The sequence below is a fragment of the Arvicola amphibius genome, chromosome 18 (genome assembly GCF_903992535.2).
Source record: "Arvicola amphibius chromosome 18, mArvAmp1.2, whole genome shotgun sequence".
Lineage (NCBI taxonomy): Eukaryota > Metazoa > Chordata > Mammalia > Rodentia > Cricetidae > Arvicola > Arvicola amphibius.
The window spans coordinates 9,948,854-9,968,362 of record NC_052064.1 but is presented as its reverse complement, the minus strand read 5'-3'; the positions used below and the strand labels follow the sequence as shown (position 1 = coordinate 9,968,362).

Here is a 19,509-nt window from a genome sequence, read left to right as displayed (position 1 = left end):
CATTTCTTCTCTCACATTTTAAAATGCTCGCGTCTCTTTACAGAAGAGCAGAAAGTGTGTCTCTTCAGTTCTCTACATTGTGCTGATACTGTTGGCCCCAAGACTTAGATAGACCTTTCATGCTGTGATGTATAGCATGCCACTTCTCCTGCCTCACGAATAGCACATATGCCTTCAGACACTGCCTCAGTGTAGTCTGTGCCCCTGTCTAATCCCTGTGTGCAGGTCCCGTGCCCTCAGTTTCTCAGGAGAGGAATGCAAGGTCGGTTCTTGTGAGATTCTTGTTCAGTAAAATCTGTGTCTCCCCTTTCACGAGACTTGACAGAGTGAGGTGGGTACTGGAGGACCCCTGTGTTTATGCAGTAATGGCCTTGCAGATCGGCCTTCCCTGGGCAAAGCCAGATACCGACACTTTTAAGGTTGGCAGGTTTTCTGCTCATAATGAAGATTATCTGCAGAAAAAATCATTTTGTGGAAGTCTCTGTGACGTAACAGGCACTTCTATGTTGGGAACAGCGTTTTGTAAATGCCAGCACTTTAGGAACTTGATATTAATAGCGCAGTCAGGTGAGGGTTCATGAAGTAAGAAACTAAATAGACCAAGATTTTGAAACTAGCGGGACAAAGGCACCAGTTCTTCATGTCTCGTCATAGGGTAGGATTAGAATAGGCTCTGTAGATATGTTCCCCAAATGCACACCTTCAAGGTGCAGCCCCATCTTGGTTTTTATTGTTCTGCGGGTGGCTGTAAAAAAAGAAGGCATTTCTACACAGAACTGTTGAACTCTATTTCTTTTTTCTTATTGTTTGAGAATTGCATGTGTGCACATAACATGTTTTAACAAAATCTGTGCCCCACTTCCTGCCCTTTCGTTTCTCTCCATCCCCTACCACGTTGTGCTCCCAACTTTATGTAATATTTATATATACATTGATTCCTACCTCAGCCCTCCTGATTTTGTTTTTAGTTTTGCATCCCATGTTTCTTTATTGTGTGTGTGTGTGTACGTGCATGCATGCGTGCATCCATGTATGCGTATGTGCATGCTAGTGCATGCATGCAGAGGTCAGAAAGTAACTTGTGAGGATTGATTTTCTGGGACCAGCAGAGTCCCAGGGATGGAGCTCAGGTCATCAGGTTTGGTGGCAAACAAGCATCTTCGTCTGCCGAGCCATCTTGCTAGACCGCTGTGTTTGCTTTGTCTCGTCTTGTTGGTTTTTTTTTTTTAAATCTGGGTTGTGTTGTGATTTTTTTCCATATTAATTGTAAATTGTCCAGTGAGTTGGCTCTTGCAAATTACGTCTAGGGGAATATTATGATTTGAGAAAAATGCTATAGCCCTGAAGTACTTTCCTTATATTGCTTGAGGAGACAGCTGAATTTTTACATCTATAAATACAGTGGAGAGTAGCAGTCCCGTAGCATGGTGACCAACAGCTGCTTGGCTCGTGGTGGGAGGCTGGGTCGTACGTAACCGCACCTCCTCGCACAAGGAAGGCTTTGTCTGCAGCACCTCACTTAATTCTGGAAACAACTCTCAAATGTTTTCCTCACACATCTAAGCCCCTTTTACAAATTTTATTTTTCTGTCTTCAATTATTTTATAGCCCCAAGAACAGATTTCTAATGACTTTCTCATTTGCCGTGTTAGACATGGCACAGCTGAGGCATATAAGATCCTGACCGTGGGTTCCGAGTATAAGACAGTGTACAAAAAAGAAAATCTCAGTGGCCAAGTTATAACATTTTATTTAAGTGAGTTTTTTTTTTAAAAAAAAAAGAAATTGAACATATTTATACTTACCTGGCGTGATCAGAGAGGTGGTTTTCCCAGGGTGAGGCTTATCCATTGCATTCTAGATGTGCTGACCCCTGCAAAATCCCCAAATGCAGGAAGTTCAACTACTGCATAATTTGTGGTAGTGGGGGACTGAATGGTGTTTTCCTTGAGTGTGTGGAGGGTAAATTTGTGTTTTCTATTGAACTATATTTTTATTAACACCACTGCCAGGACTACAGCTCTTCTTCAAAAACATTAATTCTAGGGAGGCGGTAGAGCACTTGGCCCATTTTGTTACTGTGTGTGGCCCTGGAAAATAATAAATTTCTCTCTCTCTCTCTCTCTCTCTCTCTCTCTCTCTCTCTCTCTCTCTCTCTCTCTTTCTCTCACGCACGCACGCACGCACACACGCACGCATGCACACATGCACAAAATAAGGAAGTATGCTGGAAGCCATGATTATGTCACGGCACATTTAATTAGTTGTAGTTATCACTATCTGCATGTGTTTGAGAATATTCAGGAAGGTTCCTGCTCTCCTAGATGTGAACTTCCGGAGCAGTGGTTCTCAACTTATGAGTCACGGCCCCTTTGGGTTCACGTTCAGATGTCCTGTGTGCCAGATACTTACATTACAATTCAGAAGAGTAGCAAAATCACCGTTATGAAGTAGTAACGAAATAATTTTATGGCTGGGGGTCACCACAACATGAGGAACTGTATTAAAGGGTCTCAGATTAGGAAGGTTGGGAACCACTGCTCTAGAATAACAAACAGTAATAAGATAAGGTGATGTCGGAGGGGGATTGGGCCACAGAGTCAGGCAGACAGGTGATGTGATTAGAAAGAAGCCCACTGGCCAGCTGCCGCGTGAAGAAGGCACCGGTGGCAGGGCACATCACACAAGGGGCTTGGTAGACGCTGTAGAAGAAGAGTGGTCACCATAGAGAGCTCGGGAGTAGATGGGGGGACACGGGTCAGTGAAGAGAGCCACCCGGTAGGGCATGGCCTCTAGGACAATCGTTTGAGATTTTAGTTTACCCACTAAAAGAAATAAGTGAAGACTGGTGGCCGAGAGTCTCATCACCATTTTGTAGATGAATGTAAAAAGACTTGGTCCTGGCCCATTCAGTTTGTTCATCATGGAAAGATGTCAGCCAAACTCTATCCTGGAGCCCACATGTGGTGTGGGAGAATTGTCTGTAACCTGTCAATCATGTTTTAAATAAAACACTGATTGGCCAGGCAGAAAGTATAGGCGGGAAAGCCAGACAGGACGTGAAAATGATGTAATGAGAACAGGAGAACTCTGGGAAGGAGGAAGTTGATTCCTCCCACTCCTGCCCAGACCACCGAAACAGCAGGATGTGATCTGCAACCACTGGGAAAAAAAGGGTACTGAGCCACATGGCTAACATAGATCAGAAAAAAATGGGTTAATTAAGATGTGAAAGTTGCCAGTGAGAGGTTAGAGCTAATGGGCCAATCAGCTTTATAACTTTAGAGACCTATGTGTTATTTCTTTGGGGCTTGCCGGCTGTGGGGTACCGGACAGGACAGAAACCCCAACAAGCAGGCCTGGCTCCCCGTCTTGTTACACCCATGGTGGAAGGAGACAACCGACTCTCGAGAGTTGTTTGCTGACCCTACAGCCCACCACATAAATAAGGAAAGATGTAAGAAACATCTTTTAAAGACTTCACACTAACTTATCCAAATTAAGGGGACAGGTATATAGGTTTAATACCCCATAACTTATGAGCTCAATTGAATATGATGAAGCATTGTTGGATACTATGTATAAGAACACAAAAGCAATTTCTCTAAAAATGACCAAAATAAGAAATTGTATGCACATTACCATAATAACTATTATAATGTATTTGAACTATAAATAAAATGTTATTTACAGGATGAACATAGTTTTGTTATGGTGATAGAATTCTGAGGGATTTAGTTTATAACTTCTAAAAATTATTTTTGTTTTCATCATTTTATAAGGACAGTATTGTTTATAACTATTATAGTGGTTTTGTTTAGGTAGATATCATGGGAAATAAGTATTAGAAGCAGTTGATTGATACATGACTTCACTACTACTGATTTGGACATTTACAGATGCTCCAAATGGCAATTTTAGGGGCTACACACACACACACACACACACACACACACACACACACACAGAGAGAGAGAGAGAGAGAGAGAGAGAGAGAGACAGACAGACAGACAGACAGACAGACAGACAGACAGACAGACAGAGATATTCTACTCACAATTAACATTTGCAATGTTTCTTTGGTAATTCTCAAGGAGGTCAGCAGCCTCCATGTTGACTCTCAGTGACCCCATGGATCTTCTGATCTCCCCTGCCATTGTCTGTCCCACATATCACCAAGGCTTGGTCTTGGTGGCTAGTAGTATGCAGTGGAAGTTGACTGAATACTAATTCTGAGGGCTGGCTGTAAAAGATTTTATCTCCCGTGGACTCTGGCTCCTCTCTCTCTCTCTCTCTCTCTCTCTCTCTCTCTCTCTCCCTCTCCCTCTCCCTCTCCCTCTCTGTCTCCCTCTCTGTCTCCCTGTCTGTTTCCTTCCCTCTCTTCCTCCCTCCCTCCTTCCCTCCCTCCTTCCCTCTCTCCCTCCCTCCCTCCTCACTCTCTCCCTCTCCTCACTGGCTCTGGGGAAACTGGCTGCCACATCACTTGACCAGACCTTGGCCTCTGCCAATAGTCATGTAAATGAGCTACATTGGAAATAGGACAGGACAAGCTTTCAGGCCATCAACTTGGTCACAGCCTTCTGAGAGACTGAGTCTCAGCCACCGGGATAAACTGCTCCTAGATTTCCAACCCTCGAGAAGCGTGTGACATAACAAATATTTGTTGTTGTATGTAATGAAATGCCTTCAGCAAACAAGGTGATATTGTTTAAAGGGCGGAGATACTTGTCTTCCATGTTAACATACAACACTAATGTGTCTTTGTGCCTTGAGGGTTTTAGAGTCCCCATGTTCCTTACTGTCTTGGGCTGTGTCAGGTCAGTAAGGGAATAAACATGAAGAAAGAGCCCTGTGGAGTATTAACTGCTGTCAAGTCTCTCTCCTTTTGTCATGCCCTAAGATTCAGCAGGGTTGATATGAATTCACCATGCCTACTTTAAAGGACTGCAGCAAAGCGGGGCTCCTGCAGGAATCAGGCTGTGGATGGGGATTTCCTTTCCCTCCGTTTGCCTTAAGCCTGTAAAAGGCATTAAGTGAAAAATCTGATATATTTGTTAGGGCATTTATTGTATTACTGAGTTATATTTTCAGTTCTCAGTGAACGTTTTATTGAGAACATAAACTTTGAAGAGGTTTTGTTCAGGGTTAGAGAATTTTTTTTCTTTTCTTTTGGTGAAATAATACCCCACAAAATGAGGCCTTTCAGGAGCTATTTTGAGTCCTGTTTACAGCGGAAGGACACTCTGTTCCCTTCTGGTGAGGCAGTTTCTGCCTTCAGAAACTCCTCTGCAGGTGAGATTTGTGACTTCGGGGCTTGAGAAGCAGCTACCATTGCTATGCGCTCTTTACCTCTAGCAGACATGTCATGAAGTCGGACGGTTTCTGTGGAGCCTCTTATGGTGGAAGGGTTCATGCCAACCGTGCAATCTGAGCTAAATATTTATAGCTGATCTATCTGAAACAGAAGCCATTTATAAAGCTCAATGCCGATTGATTATTTTTCGTAAGTGAAGATTTAGTTTTGAATTCTTAGTTCCATCTTATCGTCAAAAATAAGAATTATCCTCTTCAGATGGAATCATACTTTAATCAGCCACTTTGAAGTCACAGAAATTGGCTAAACGGGTATAAATGCCAAGAGCATCACATGGTTTCACGTGCACTGGTAATTTTTTTTCTTCACTCTTGATTCTTTTAAGGGCTGGTGAGATAGATAAAATAATAAGACATCTGTGATCAATGTAAGCAAGTTAAAGATAGAAAATGTCAGTCTTTCCAACAACTCTGGGAGGTAGGAGAAAGCTGCTAATCCCTTACTTATCTGGATGATGGGAAGTTGTGAGTTTCTTGATGTCCTTGAGAATGCCACATGGGGTGAGGCCATGGAGTTTCGGTGGTCTTGTGTTTTTGTCTCAATGTATATGTGGTGGGTGACTCTAAGGAGATAGCATTGTCCAGCAATAGTCTGATGTACATATGAACTCACAGAGACTGTGACGGCCTCACCAGACATGTCTAGGTTCAAACTGCACAAAATCCCAGAGGGAGAAGGGGAGGTGGTCACAACCCTCCCTCCCCCGTTACAGTTGATACCTCCTAAGAAAGGGAACAATATTTTCCAATAGTATCCTCAGGTGTATAAGCCACACACAAGGGCAGGTCTGGCATACATAGGAGTAGTATGTGTGTTTTGTGTGTTGTTTTTCCCCCCCCCCCCCAAGATTAGAAAAGTCAAGTAAAGAGAGAGAGAGAATGAGAGAGGCAGGGCAAGTTAAGAGGAATGCGGAACATTGACTATGATTTAAATAGCAGTATAGCATTATTTTTAGTGGACTTAGAAGTATTTGCTTGAAAGTCATTCATGATGTAAGATTCTGTTCACACACACACATAAGCTCCAGATCCACTAAGAATTATTTCTTATAATTTTAACTTAAGATTTTTCAGTTTCTAAAATTTCTCCCAAAGACTTCCTACAAACGCTGGGTGGTGGTGGCACATGCCTTTAATCCCAGCACTCAGGAGGCAGGGGCAGGTGGATCTCTGTGAGTTCGAGGCCAGCCTGGTCTACAGGAGCTAGTTTCAGGACAGACTTCAAAGCTACAGAGAAACCCTGTCTCGAAAAAAAAAAAAAAGAATTCCTAGAAACAGCAGTGTCTTTTTCTTTTCTAGAATACATATTGAATACATATTGGCCAGCAAGATGGCTAACTGGGGAAAAGGCTCTTTTTGCCAAATCGGGGGGACCTGAGTTTGACCCCTGGGACCCACATGGTGGAAGGAAGGACCTAACTCTCACGGGTTATCTTCTATCCATCAGCCATGTCCTAAGGTCATCTTGGTACCGAGTCCCTAAACTCCTGGTTCTCCACCAATCGATCGCTGTTAAAAATGAACATGACGTGAACATCCCCACGTAGCTGCTAGGGTTCTCTGACCTCCTCATGAGCACAGAGTCTCACTGAGTACAGCGTCCTCAACCTGATAGGTAGAATGTCTCCCATCAGTCAGAGGTAGACGGAGAGGTCAATTACCACTAGTAAAAGAGCAGCTCAAGTCAACTTCACCTGGCCAGCTACATAGAGGAGACCTGAAAGAACTGATTTGGAAAGAGGAAGTGGGCATGAGGAAACATCAGCTTAGTGATTATTCCAGGGATAAGGATGGGAAAGTTACAACTATAGATGACTTTACAGCAAGGTATCAGACTGTGGGGAGTGTGCATATGTATGCATATATGTATGTATATAATGTGTATATATGTATGTATGTATATGTGGGCATGTGTGTCTACATGACTGTATGTTCTCTTTACTAACACTAGAAATTATCTGCATTGCTCCCTAAAGTGCATTCTTTCAAATTCACAGGTGCATCAATACGCGAAAATCTAGGAGAGCAAAGAATGAAGGAAAAAGTAGACCAGAGTAATGAAGTTGCAATTTTCTTGGAGTCATTGTCTAAAGTAGAAAACACTGCTGTAAGCCTGAGAAAGATAGGACATAGGGATCGAGAGTCCCCACATAGAGTAAAGGGGCTCAACACACAGGAATGGGCTTCAGAAATAGAACTCAGCTTCAGCAATAGACTGCATTTTTTTTCGATTTTAAAAACAAACAATCCTGCTTCTAGAAATGAGAAACTGCAAGAAAAAATTTTCATGGCAGTTTTCCCTCTAGATAGAGATGAAAAACACAGGGTTTTTGTTTTGTTTTGTTTTGTTTGAGGCAGGGTTTCTCTGTAGCTTTGGAGCCTGTTCTGGAACTAGCTCTTGTAGACCAGGCTGTCCTCAGACTACAGAGATCTGTCTGCCTCTGCCTCTGAATGCTGGGATTAAAGGCATGCACCACCACTCCCCTGAGAATTCCTCTTAGGTTGCCATAAATTTACACAACTTCAGGGTTTCAAAATCCAGCAACAGGAATCTTTTAAAGTCCCTGGGTCCTGGGGGAGTCCTGGTGATCTTGGATAGAGTCAAAGAAAATCGCCATGGAGAAACACATTCTCACTGGCTGCTCCCCAGGAATCCACTGTCACCAGCATGCGAGCATAAGCTCACAGACTAGAATTACAAACAATTAGAGAAAAATCATTTGAACTAAGAATCAATAGCCAAAGAAACTTGATAAAACTCTCTCCTGACTCACAACTTCAGTTATTGGGAATTGTCAGATGTGCCCATATCTGACATATTCATCTATCTAAAAAAATATAATAAAAGAAAAGGTCAAATTTGAAAGTAGCCCGAGAGTCCATAGACTTGAACAGGGAAAACAATATATTAGATGCCAATACCTGCCGAACCTTTTGGGATGGAAAGTGACTCTGAGGTGACTCTAGCCTGGAAAACAGGGAACAACAGATGACAAATATGCATGAGTGGGTATAGACATTGAAAATTTAGTGAGGTGGCATGGTACAACAGTTACAAACAAGGAAAGAGAATTCTGAAAGGGTTAAACCGAGGGCAGTTTTTCTAGAACTGATGGATATGATGTTTAGAAAACAATGAAAGCTATGTGCATACATCAAACTCATGTAAATAAATAGATAAATAAGTAAAGCAGCCATGAGATTTTTTTTATTTATTTTTTATTTTTTTCTTTTTTTGGTTTTTCAAGACAGGGTTTCTCTGCAGCTTTTTTAGAGCCTGTCCTGGAACTAGCTCTTGTAGACCAGGCTGGCCTCGAACTCACAGAGATCCGCCTGCCTCTGCCTCCCGAGTGCTGGGATTAAAGGCGTGCGCCACCACCGCCCGGCTGAGATTTTTTTTTTAAAGGTAGCAAGGAATGTCTGAACCATGAGATGGGAGGTGATTTAATAAAGTAATAAGCATAAAAAGTGGTAATATAATATCAACAACAGCAATAATAGCATCAAATGTGCATCTTTTTAAGAAAGTAGAAAATGAAAGCAAATATCAGACAATAACTATATAAAAGAGTAGTGTCATTAAACTTAGCGTAATCTGATTTCTTTTGAATTGTTTGTCAGGCAAGTAAAGATTACTCTAAACCTTAATTTGCAGTCAAATTTCCTCAAATTATATTCAAAGCTAAGGAATGTGAAGTTTCTTCTGATACTTCTTTGATGGTAAAAGCTAGACTTTCCCAGAGAGGCCATTTGGTTGCTGTAGTTTGGGTGACTCTGAGACTTTTTAGGCCAATAGAAATCGTTGTCAGTCATACAGCATGGCTTCTATGCACCAAAGTGCCATATAGAAATTTGTTACTATCTCACCAAGAAGCACTATGAGAGGGTCTAACTAGGACACCTGAGAAGGGAATAAAAGTCAGGAACAGTGTTTACAAGAGTTCTGAATAGTTGGGTAAGCCTGGCAGAATGTGTTCTCTCTTGCCTCATCTCGGGACTAAAGAACCACTGCTGTGACCTATTAGAATTACCTCTGTTTTCTCACAGAGACCCTAAAAGCCAGAAGACCCTGGATTGATATGCTACAGACTCTAAGAGACTAGGGATGCCAGCCAGACATCTCTGGTTTTGATGAAAGCAAACTTTTTCATTACCAGAGATGGAGAAAAGAAGATATTTCATGTCAAAGTCAAATTAAACAATATCTATCTACAAATTGAGCCCTACAGAAGACATAGAAGGAAAACTCTAAACCAAGGAGGTTAACTACACCCAGGAAAACATAAACAATGAATAATCTCACACCAGCAAAACCCAAAGAAGGGACACACACACACACACACACACACACACACACACACTACTACCAACAACAAAATAACAGGAATTAACAATCATTGGTCATTAATATCCCTCAATATCAATGAACTCAATTCTCCCAATTAAACACACACACACATACACATACACAGGCACACAGGCTAACAGAATGGATAAGAATACAGAACCAATCTATCTGCTACATACAAGAAACACACCTCAATGTCAAGGATAGATAGTACCTCAGAGTAAAGGGTTGGAAAATCTTTTTCCAAGCAAATGGACCCAAAAAACAAGCTATTCTAGTGTCTAACAAAATAGTCTTCAAACCAAAATTAATCAAAAGAGATAGAAAAGGATATATCTATATCTGTATACCTTAATCACATATCAAACCTCACACATTAACAGTGGGCGATTTCTGTACTGCACTCATATCAATGGACATGTCAACTAAACAGAGAAAGAATGGAGCTAACAGACATTATGACTCAAATGGACTGAATAGATATCTATAGAACATTTCACCCAAACACAAAAGAATATACTTTTTTCTCAGCACCTCATGGAATAGTCTCCAAAATTGACCACATACTCGGTAACAAAGCATGTCTCAATAGATACAAGAAAACTGAAATAGCCCCCTGTATCCTCTCAGACCACCATGGATTAAAGCTGGGTTTCAGTAACAATAGAAACAACAGAACACCTACAAACTTATGGAAACCAAACAATTCCCCACTGAATGACTGCTGGGTTAAGGCATAAATAAGAAAGAAATGAAAGACTTCCTAGAATTCAGTGAGTAGGAATGTGGAACATACCCACATTGATGGGACACAGTGGAAGTAGTGCTCAGAGGAAAGTTCATAGCACTAAGTGTTTTCATTTAAAGGAAAGAGAGAGCTCATACTAGTGACTTAACAGCACACCTGAATGTTCTAGAACATAAAGAATCAAACACATCCAAGAGGAGCAAATGGCAGAAAATAACCTGAGCGCTGAAATCAGTAAAACAGAAACAAGGAGAACAATACAAGGAATCACTGAAACAAAGAGTTGTTTCTTTGAGAAAAATCATCAAGATAGACAAACCCTTATCTAAAACTAAATGAAAATCAGAGAGAGAATATTCAAATTAACAAAATCAAAAATGAAAAGATGAACATAGCATGGTATGGTGGAAATCCAAAGAGTTGTTAGGTCATACTTAAAAACCTGTATTTCACAAAATTGGAAAATCTAAAAGAAATGGATGATTTTCTCAACAGATAACAATTGCCAAAGTCAAACCAAGATCAGAAAACAATTTAACTCCCAAAGAAATAGAAACAGCCATTAAAAAGCTCCCAACCAAAAATGCCGATTACCGGACTGTTTCAGTGCATAAGTTTCTGCCAGAGTCCCAAACAAGAGTTAATGCCAATATTCCTCAAATTATTCCACAAAATAGAAACAAAAGGAACATTACAAATTCATTTTATGAGGCCACAGTCATTCTAACACTCAAATCACACATTGGTGCAGAAATAATAAAATATTCACAAGCAAACTTAATCTAAGAATATATCAAAAAATCATCCACAACAATCAAATAGACTTCATCTCAGAGATGCAGGGATGGCTCAGCGTATAAAAACCTTTCAATACAATCTACCATAAAACAAACTGAGAAAAGAAAACACATGATCATCTCATTAAATGCTGGAAAAGCCTTTGACAAAATCTAGCATCTTTTCATAATAAAAGTCTTGGAGCGATCAGGGATTAAAGGACATACCTAATCATAATAAAAGCAAAGTATAGCAAGCCTATAGCCAACATCAAATTAAATGGAGAGAAACTCAATTCCAGTAAAATCAGGAACAAGACAAGGCTGTCTACAGTCTCCATATCTATTCAACTTGAAGTTCTAGCTAGAGCAAAAAGGCAACATTGGAAATGAAGATGTCAAAGTATCTTTATTTGCAGATGATATTATAGTATACATAAGGGGCCCAAGAAATTCTACCAGGGAATTTCTACTGCTGATAAACAGCTTCCAGCAAAGTGACTGGATGCAAGATTAACTCAAACAAACAAACAAACAAAAAATCAGTAGCTCTCCTATATACAAATGTCCAACAGGTTTAGAAAGAAATCAGGAAAACAACACACTTCAAAAATAGTCACAAGTAATAAAAAATGTCTTGGAATAACTTTAACCAAGCAAGTGAAAGACCTGTATAATAAAAACTTCAAGTGTTTGAAGAAGGAAATTGAAGAAGACATCAAAAGATGGAGAGCTCATCCATGCTCTTGGATGAGTAGTATTAACATAGTAAAAATGAACATCATACCAAAAGCAACCCACAGTTTCAATGTAATCCCCATCAAAATTCTAACACAATTATTTACAGACCTTGAAAGAACAGTACTTAACTTCATATGGAAAAACTAAAAACCCAGGATAACTAAAACAATATTAAAAAATAAAAAAATATTCCAGAGGTATCACCATCCCTGATTTTAAGCTGTGCTGCAGAGCTGCAGTGATACAAACCATATGGTATTGGTGTAAAAAACAGACACATTGATTAAAGGAATCAAATGGAATCCTGGATATAAATCTACACAGCTATGAACATTGGACTTTTGATAAAGAAACCAGAGATAGCCAGTGGAAAAGAAAGCATCATCAACAAATAGTGCTGGTCTAACTGAATATCAACATGTAGAAGAATGCAAATAGACCATATCTGTCACCTTGCATGAAACTCAAGTCCAAGTGGACCCAACACTTCAACATAAAGCCAGATACTCTGAACCTTATAGAAGAGAAAGTGGGGAATAGCCTTGAACACATTGGCACAGGAGATGTATCCTGAACAGAACACCAATAGAAAAGGTACTAAGATCAACAGTTAATGTATGGGATCTCATGAAACTGAAGAGCTTCTGTAACGCAGAGGACTCTACTGTCAGTAGAACCAAAGGGCAGCCTATAAAATGGGAAAAGATTTTCACCAACTCCACAACTGACAGAGGGCTAATATCCAAAATATATAGAGAACTCAAGAAACTAGACATCAACAAACTAAATAATCCAGTTTTAAAATGGGGTACAGATCTAAAGAGAAAATTCTCAACAGAGGAATCTCAAATGGCATGGCCAAGCACCACTTAAAAAATGTTTGGCCATCAGGAAACTTCAAATCAAAACGACTCTGAGATTCAATCTTAGACCTGTCAGAATGGCTAGATCAAAACACTAATGACAGCTCATGCTGGCAAGGATGTAGACCAAAGGGAAAACTTCTCCACTGCTGGTGGGAGTGCAAACTTATAACTATCTTGGAAATCAATATGGCAGCTTCTCAGAGAATTGAGCATCAGCCTTCCTCAAGACTCAGCTATACCACTCCTGATCATATGCCCAAAGGACACTCCGTCCTATCACAAGAACACTTAGTCATGTTCATAGCAGCTCATCATACACGGTGAGTAAGCCCAATGAGGCACCTATGGCAGTGTTGTGGGCCTAAAGCTTAACGGAATCCCCGATCAAGTATGTCTCCTTCCTGCCCAGCATGTAAGGTGTATCTGTCATTTGTATCAGCTGGCTCTCCTGAAAGAAGCCAGGTAGCACTGCTTCCATCTCTAAAGCTGTTCCCATGGCGGAATCTTGTCACTGTAGGAGCCATTCAGAGAGATTAGGTGAGTGAATGCTGAGCAGAATCACTGAGCTTTCTGCATCACGCAGAACTGGAATTTTGGAATATGAACAGTGGTCTAGACCTGCAGTTTACCCCCAGGCATTTTAAACACAGGCGGTACGGTCTTTATTGACTATTTGCCTTTTGTTCTTTGCTTGTGTCTCCCATATTTAAAGCAGTGCACAACAGGGTTGTATAGCCAGTGATTTTGCTGGCTAAGGTCCAAGCCTTATGGTTTCTTAATGTCTTTCTGTAAATTTTATTTTGTGCTGTTATGAAAACCACTGTTTTGAAAACTCACAAATCTCTAGTTATAAAGTTCATGTTAAGTCCACAATATGTAAAAGCATACATCTTTAATATTTCAAGCAAAAAATGTCAATTTGTGTGATGTTTGCCTTTTAGGGTACATCTTGAACCAGAAAGGCTGAGGAAAGACTTGAAGTGAGCTATTAAGTATTTTTAGCAAAATATATTTGATTTTCCGGGACATATGACTTTCAGCTTTAAATGGTTTTTAAAGGCAGTCATGTTCAGTGGTTGCAGTATATTTGTTTGAAACAGGATTTCACCAGGCTTGCCTGCAACTCACAGAGCTCCATCTACCTCTACCTCCCAACTACTGGGGTTAAAACATGTGCCACCACACCCAGCTTGGTTTTAAAGTGTAGCTCAGGCTGGCCTTGTATTACTGCCTCTGCCTCTTTAATGTAGTATACCCCCATGGGCTCGTGCCACTACAACCAGCAATAATTCCGAACCATAAAAACTCAAGTTCTGTGAAATATTTTCATACCTATTGAAAGTTGTTTGCCAAATATTTTTGTGGCGAGTGTGCTTTCTTTTCTAATCTTTAAACCTCATTTGTAAAGAGATTTTGCTACTGAATTAAGCACACATTTAATACTTTGTATGCCACATGATCAGCAGAACTTAATGTCTGCATGTTTTGTAAGTTATGTAATCAATAAAATTTTAATGTATATTCACGTTACTTCAATCATACATGTGTGATTATAACCAAGTTCTTTGGTTTTTCTCATCATCTTAGGAAAATTTACTGCAAGATCTTAAACATCTGAGGAAATAATGACACTTTTTTAAAAGAGAAAACTAGAGTCAAGAGTAGCCACTAGTACATAGAAGAGCATTTAAATATTTTACACTAAAAAAGAGGGGAAAAGACATCGAATTTGCAAATTCAATATGAAAGAAAGTAGGAAAAGAAAAAGACATAGGAAGATAAGATTGCAATGCAAATTTACCCCGATAGCAGCAATTCTAAATGTACCAATAATTAAAAAATGTGAATGGAATAAACTTTCTTCTTAAAACACAGGGATTGCTTGAGTACAGGAAAATTAAGCCCAACTATGTAATATAAAAGAATAGGCAGGTTGCAAAAGGTGTCAAAGAATTCTAATTCAAAGGCACATGCAGTCATTAAATTAGTGAGGGGAAAAATGTGCACTTTAGCTTTGAATGTCTTATTAAATGAGGAAAAGATCATATGCGGATGAAAATCTTACTTTATATGTAAGGTGTAACTTTGCTAGAATGTTATGCATTTAATTACCAGCCTTGCACAGCATAAAAATAAAAAATAATGGGTTTATAGGAAGATATGAAAAATATGCCATCATAATAGGAGATCAATAGCCAGTCATTATAGCTCTCTGGTAAGGTAAAAGGATGGCTTCAAATAAAACTCATTCCCCAAAGTATGATATCTCCCACAACCCGGAAGAGTCAGTGGTCAAAGCTTTGGTACTAAAAATGCACGGGGAAAAATGGAACAAAGCTGGTTTTTGAAATATGATTGAGAAAGTAGTAAAATGACCACACCAGAATTTTATTTCTTAACTTAACTTTGTGTGTAAGTTTGATATCATAGCCAAAATTTATTTAATAGACATTATTAAAAATGTAGTTAACTTGGATGAGAAGAATGAGATTATCTTATATTGGTGTATTCCTCAAATTTAGAAATAATTTATTATATCTAAATGTAATGAACAAAAGAGCTACTGAAAAAGCAAAGGCACAACTGAGAAAATATAACCCTTCAAAGTAGTAAGCCATGCTTCAAGTGCTACACATAACTCTTGGAAGTGGGCGGATGCTGACTCACGTGGCTCATCCATTTTACTCCTTAGATGAGAAAATTAAGATCATAAATAGTATGTGTTAAGTCAGACATGTTAGCTCATGTCTCATGTATATATTCCCAGCACTTTGGAAAGCTGGAGCAGGAGGTTGACCATGAGTTCAAGACTAGCTTTAGCTACACAGTGAATGACAAACCAGCCTGGACTGCAAAATGCGATCCTATCTCAGAAAACCAAAAATAGAAAGAAATGGTATGCATTGCTCTATATTTTGCATATTTACAGTCATGAATTTAGTGTTGGATATTGGCATACCAAATATTGTTATCACTGGTTTCTTTATGTATACAGAATATAGTACCATAGGGTTTGGGGTGATTGACAACATTCTTTCTACTTTTAATAAATGATATTTAGAGACCTGAGCCAGCGCTCTCTGCTGGAACAGGTACAAGGGAGCAACCTCTGAGGGAGCAGGCCCCAGCAAGTGACCTCCGCGAGACCAGACCCTGGCCAGAAACTTCAGCAGGAGCAGGCCTGAGCTAGGGACATCTGTGGGAGCAGGCCCAAGGCAGCGATCTCCACAGGAGGAGGCCTTACTGACTTCCAAGATTACAGAGTGACCTCTGGGAGCACAGAGCAACTTCTAAGAACACTGAGTGACCTCTGACTTGACTGGAACCGTGGTCCCAACTCCACCACAGGGAACAACCATCTGAGCCTTGGCTCCACTGGCACCTTGAAGCATGATAACCAGAGACACGACGCTAACTACACCAGTCAGAGGAAAAGATGGGTAGACAAGGTAATTACACACTTAACACCACAAAGAGCAACAAGACACCAACAAAAACTAGTGACTCTAAAACACCAAGACTTGAATACCCCAATATATATAAAGCAGGAAAAGATGACCTAAAAATAATTTATGGAGATTGTTTGAGGCCCTTAAAGAGGAAATAAGAAATTCCCTCGAAGAAATGGAGAAAAAGACAAACAAAAAATTAGAAGACATCAACAAATCCCTTAAAGAAAACAAATCAAAAGCAATCAGATGAAAGAAATGATTTAAGACTTGAAAACCAAAATAAAGACAATAAAGAAAACACAAACCAAGGGAATTCTGGAAACTGAAAATATGAAAAAAAATTATCAGAAACCACATGTATAAACATAAACAGCAGAATACAAGAGATGGAAGAGAGAATCTCAAGCATTGACAATATGATAGAGAAATTAACTTGTCAGTCAAAGAAAATATTAAATCCAACCGAAGCGTAACACAAAATATCCTGGAAATTAGGGACAACATGAAAAAACCAAAATTAAGAATTATAGGAATAAAAAAAAATGAGAAGTCCAACTCAAAGGAACAGAAAATATATTCAACAAAGTCATAAAAGAAAACTTTCCCAACCTAAAGAAAGATATGAATATGAAGACACAAGAAGCTTACAGAACACTAATTAGACTGGACCAAAAGAAAAGTCACCATGCCACATAATAATCAAAACACTAAACATACAGAGTAAAGAAAGAATATTAAGAGCTGCAAAGGAAAAGGACCAGTAACATATAAAGGCAGACCTATCAGAATTACACCTGACTTCCCAATGGAGACAATGAAAGCCAGAAGGTCATGGTGAGGCATTATACAGACATTAAGAGACTCTGGATGCCATCTCAGACTAGTATACCCAGAAACCCTCTCAGTCATCATAGAAGGACAAAACAAGATACTCCATGACAGAACCAGATTTAACCAATACCTAGCCACAAGCCCAGCCCCGTACTAGAAGGAAAACTCTAACCCAAAGAAGTTGGCTACATCTACAAAATCACAGACAATAGATGATCTCACAGCAACAAATACCAAAGAAGGGCAAAACACACACAATAATGTCACCAACGATGAAAACTAAAATAACAGGAACTAGCAATCATTGTCATGAATATCCCTTAATATAAATGGACTCAAATCACCTATAAAAAAGATATAGGTTATCATATTGGACACAAAAACAGAATCTGTCTTTCTGCTGCACTCAAGAAACATACCTCAACCTCAAAGACCGACATCACCTCAGAGTAAAGGATTGGGAAAAAAAATTTTCCAATCAAATGGACCTAAGGAACAAGATGGTATAGCTATCCTAATATCTAACAAAATAGACTTCAAACTAAAATCACTGAAAAGAGATGAAGAATATTTCATATTAGTCACAGGAAAAAATTATCAAGAGGAAATCTCATAGTGAACATCTCTATGCCCCAGATACAAAGGCACTCTCATATGTAAAAGAAACACTTCTAAAGCTTAAGATCTTCAGTAACCCCACATCGGACAGATGGCTGATCTCCAAAATATACAATGAACTCAAGAACTTGGTCATCAAAAGAACAAATAATTCAATAAAAAAAATGGGGTACAGACCTAAACAGAGAACTCTCAGCAGATGAATCTAAAATAGCTAAAAGACACTGAAGGAAATGCACAACAGTCTTTGCCATCAGAGAAATGCAAATCAAGGTTCTATCTTACACCTTTAAGAATGGCCAAGATCAAAAACACTGATGACAACTTATGCTGGAGAGGTTGAGGGGTAAAGGGAACATTTCTGTATTGCTGGTGGGAATGCAAACTTGAATGTCCACTTTGGAAATCTGTATGGTATTTTCTCAGAAAATTAGAAAACAACCTACCTCAAGACCCAGCAGTACCACTTTTGAGTATTTACCCAAAGGATGCTCATACCACAAGGACATGCGCTCAACTATGCTCATAGAAGCATTATTTGTCATAGGCAGAACCTGGAAACAACTAAATACCCCTTGACCAAAGAATGGATAAAGAAGATGTCATACATTTACACAATGGAGTACTCCACAGCAGAAAAAATGACATCTTGAAATTTGTGGGCAAATGAATGGATCTAGAAAACATCATATTGAGTGAGGTAACTCAGACCCAGAAAGAGAAATATAATATGTACTCACTCATAAGTAGCTTTTAGACATAAAGCAAAGAAAATCCAGCCTACAATTCACAATCCCAAAGAACCTAGACAACAAAGAGGACCCTAAGAGAGACAATATTTTCTAAATAAATTGGCAGCATGTCATGGGAGAGGGCAGGAAGGGAGAGGAAGGAAGGGAGGGTAGTGAAGAAATATATATAGCTCAATAAAAATAATGAAAAAGATGAAAAAAATAAAAGTAAAAAGATTTCCTGTATTAAAAAACAAAACAGAAAAGATTCCTATTTAATTTGTATAAATTTGTGTCAGGTCTCAAAATCAGGTATGATTCCAGTTTGACTTGATCACGCTCTTTTATCAAAATGATATAAAATTGATAGAAATGAAACGTTCACTGTGGTAATACATAAACAGTACTTTCAATATAATTGTGTCTTTATTGGGAAGTCTATTTCAAAATTAATATTTAGAAATAGTAATGGCAGCTTTGTAAGTGTGAGAAGGTCTTGAGACAGGAAGGTACAGTGTTGGTGACTTGGACCATCTGTAAGGGAGAGAAGAAGGATCTTAAGAAAGCCTCCTTTTCTTGTGGACGAATGTCTCTCAACAAAGACTCTAAAACCAGGCCATAGATCTATTTGTAAATGAAAGAAACAAAGAAACAAATGAACAGCCATGCAGCACTGGATCCATTCCTGAAGCCTTCTGATAGGAGAATTTAGTGAGGTCTCATGGACCAGCCTGTGATTGAAGTGTGTCGCCTCCTTTCCCCTTCCACACCGGCTCCAGAGATACTTGAGTGTCCTACTTGCACTAATTTTCATGCTCAGTACCTTCCAGACTTTTAAAAATACACTCCCAGAGCAGCTTGGCCCTATCCTCCCCTGGCTGCCTCTGAGAGTCGGTGCAGTTAGCCCCGCTTGCAGAAATACAGGGATTCCGGGCTAAAATCCTTTGGAGAGCATGGATCGCTTCATTGAGTATTCCACCCGCCATTTCCTACCTACTTTCCGTGCTGTCAATGGGGGTAGTTTC

General features: G+C 39.4%; 1 protein-coding gene and 1 pseudogene across 1 annotated transcript in view; both read left to right on the top strand.

Annotated features, from left to right (window-relative positions):
- Cdk14 (cyclin dependent kinase 14) overlaps window positions 1-19,509 on the top strand; it is a 529,530-nt gene that overhangs the window by 428,810 nt on the left and 81,211 nt on the right. The window lies entirely within an intron of this gene.
- On the top strand, window positions 1,798-1,950 carry LOC119804096 (annotated as a pseudogene).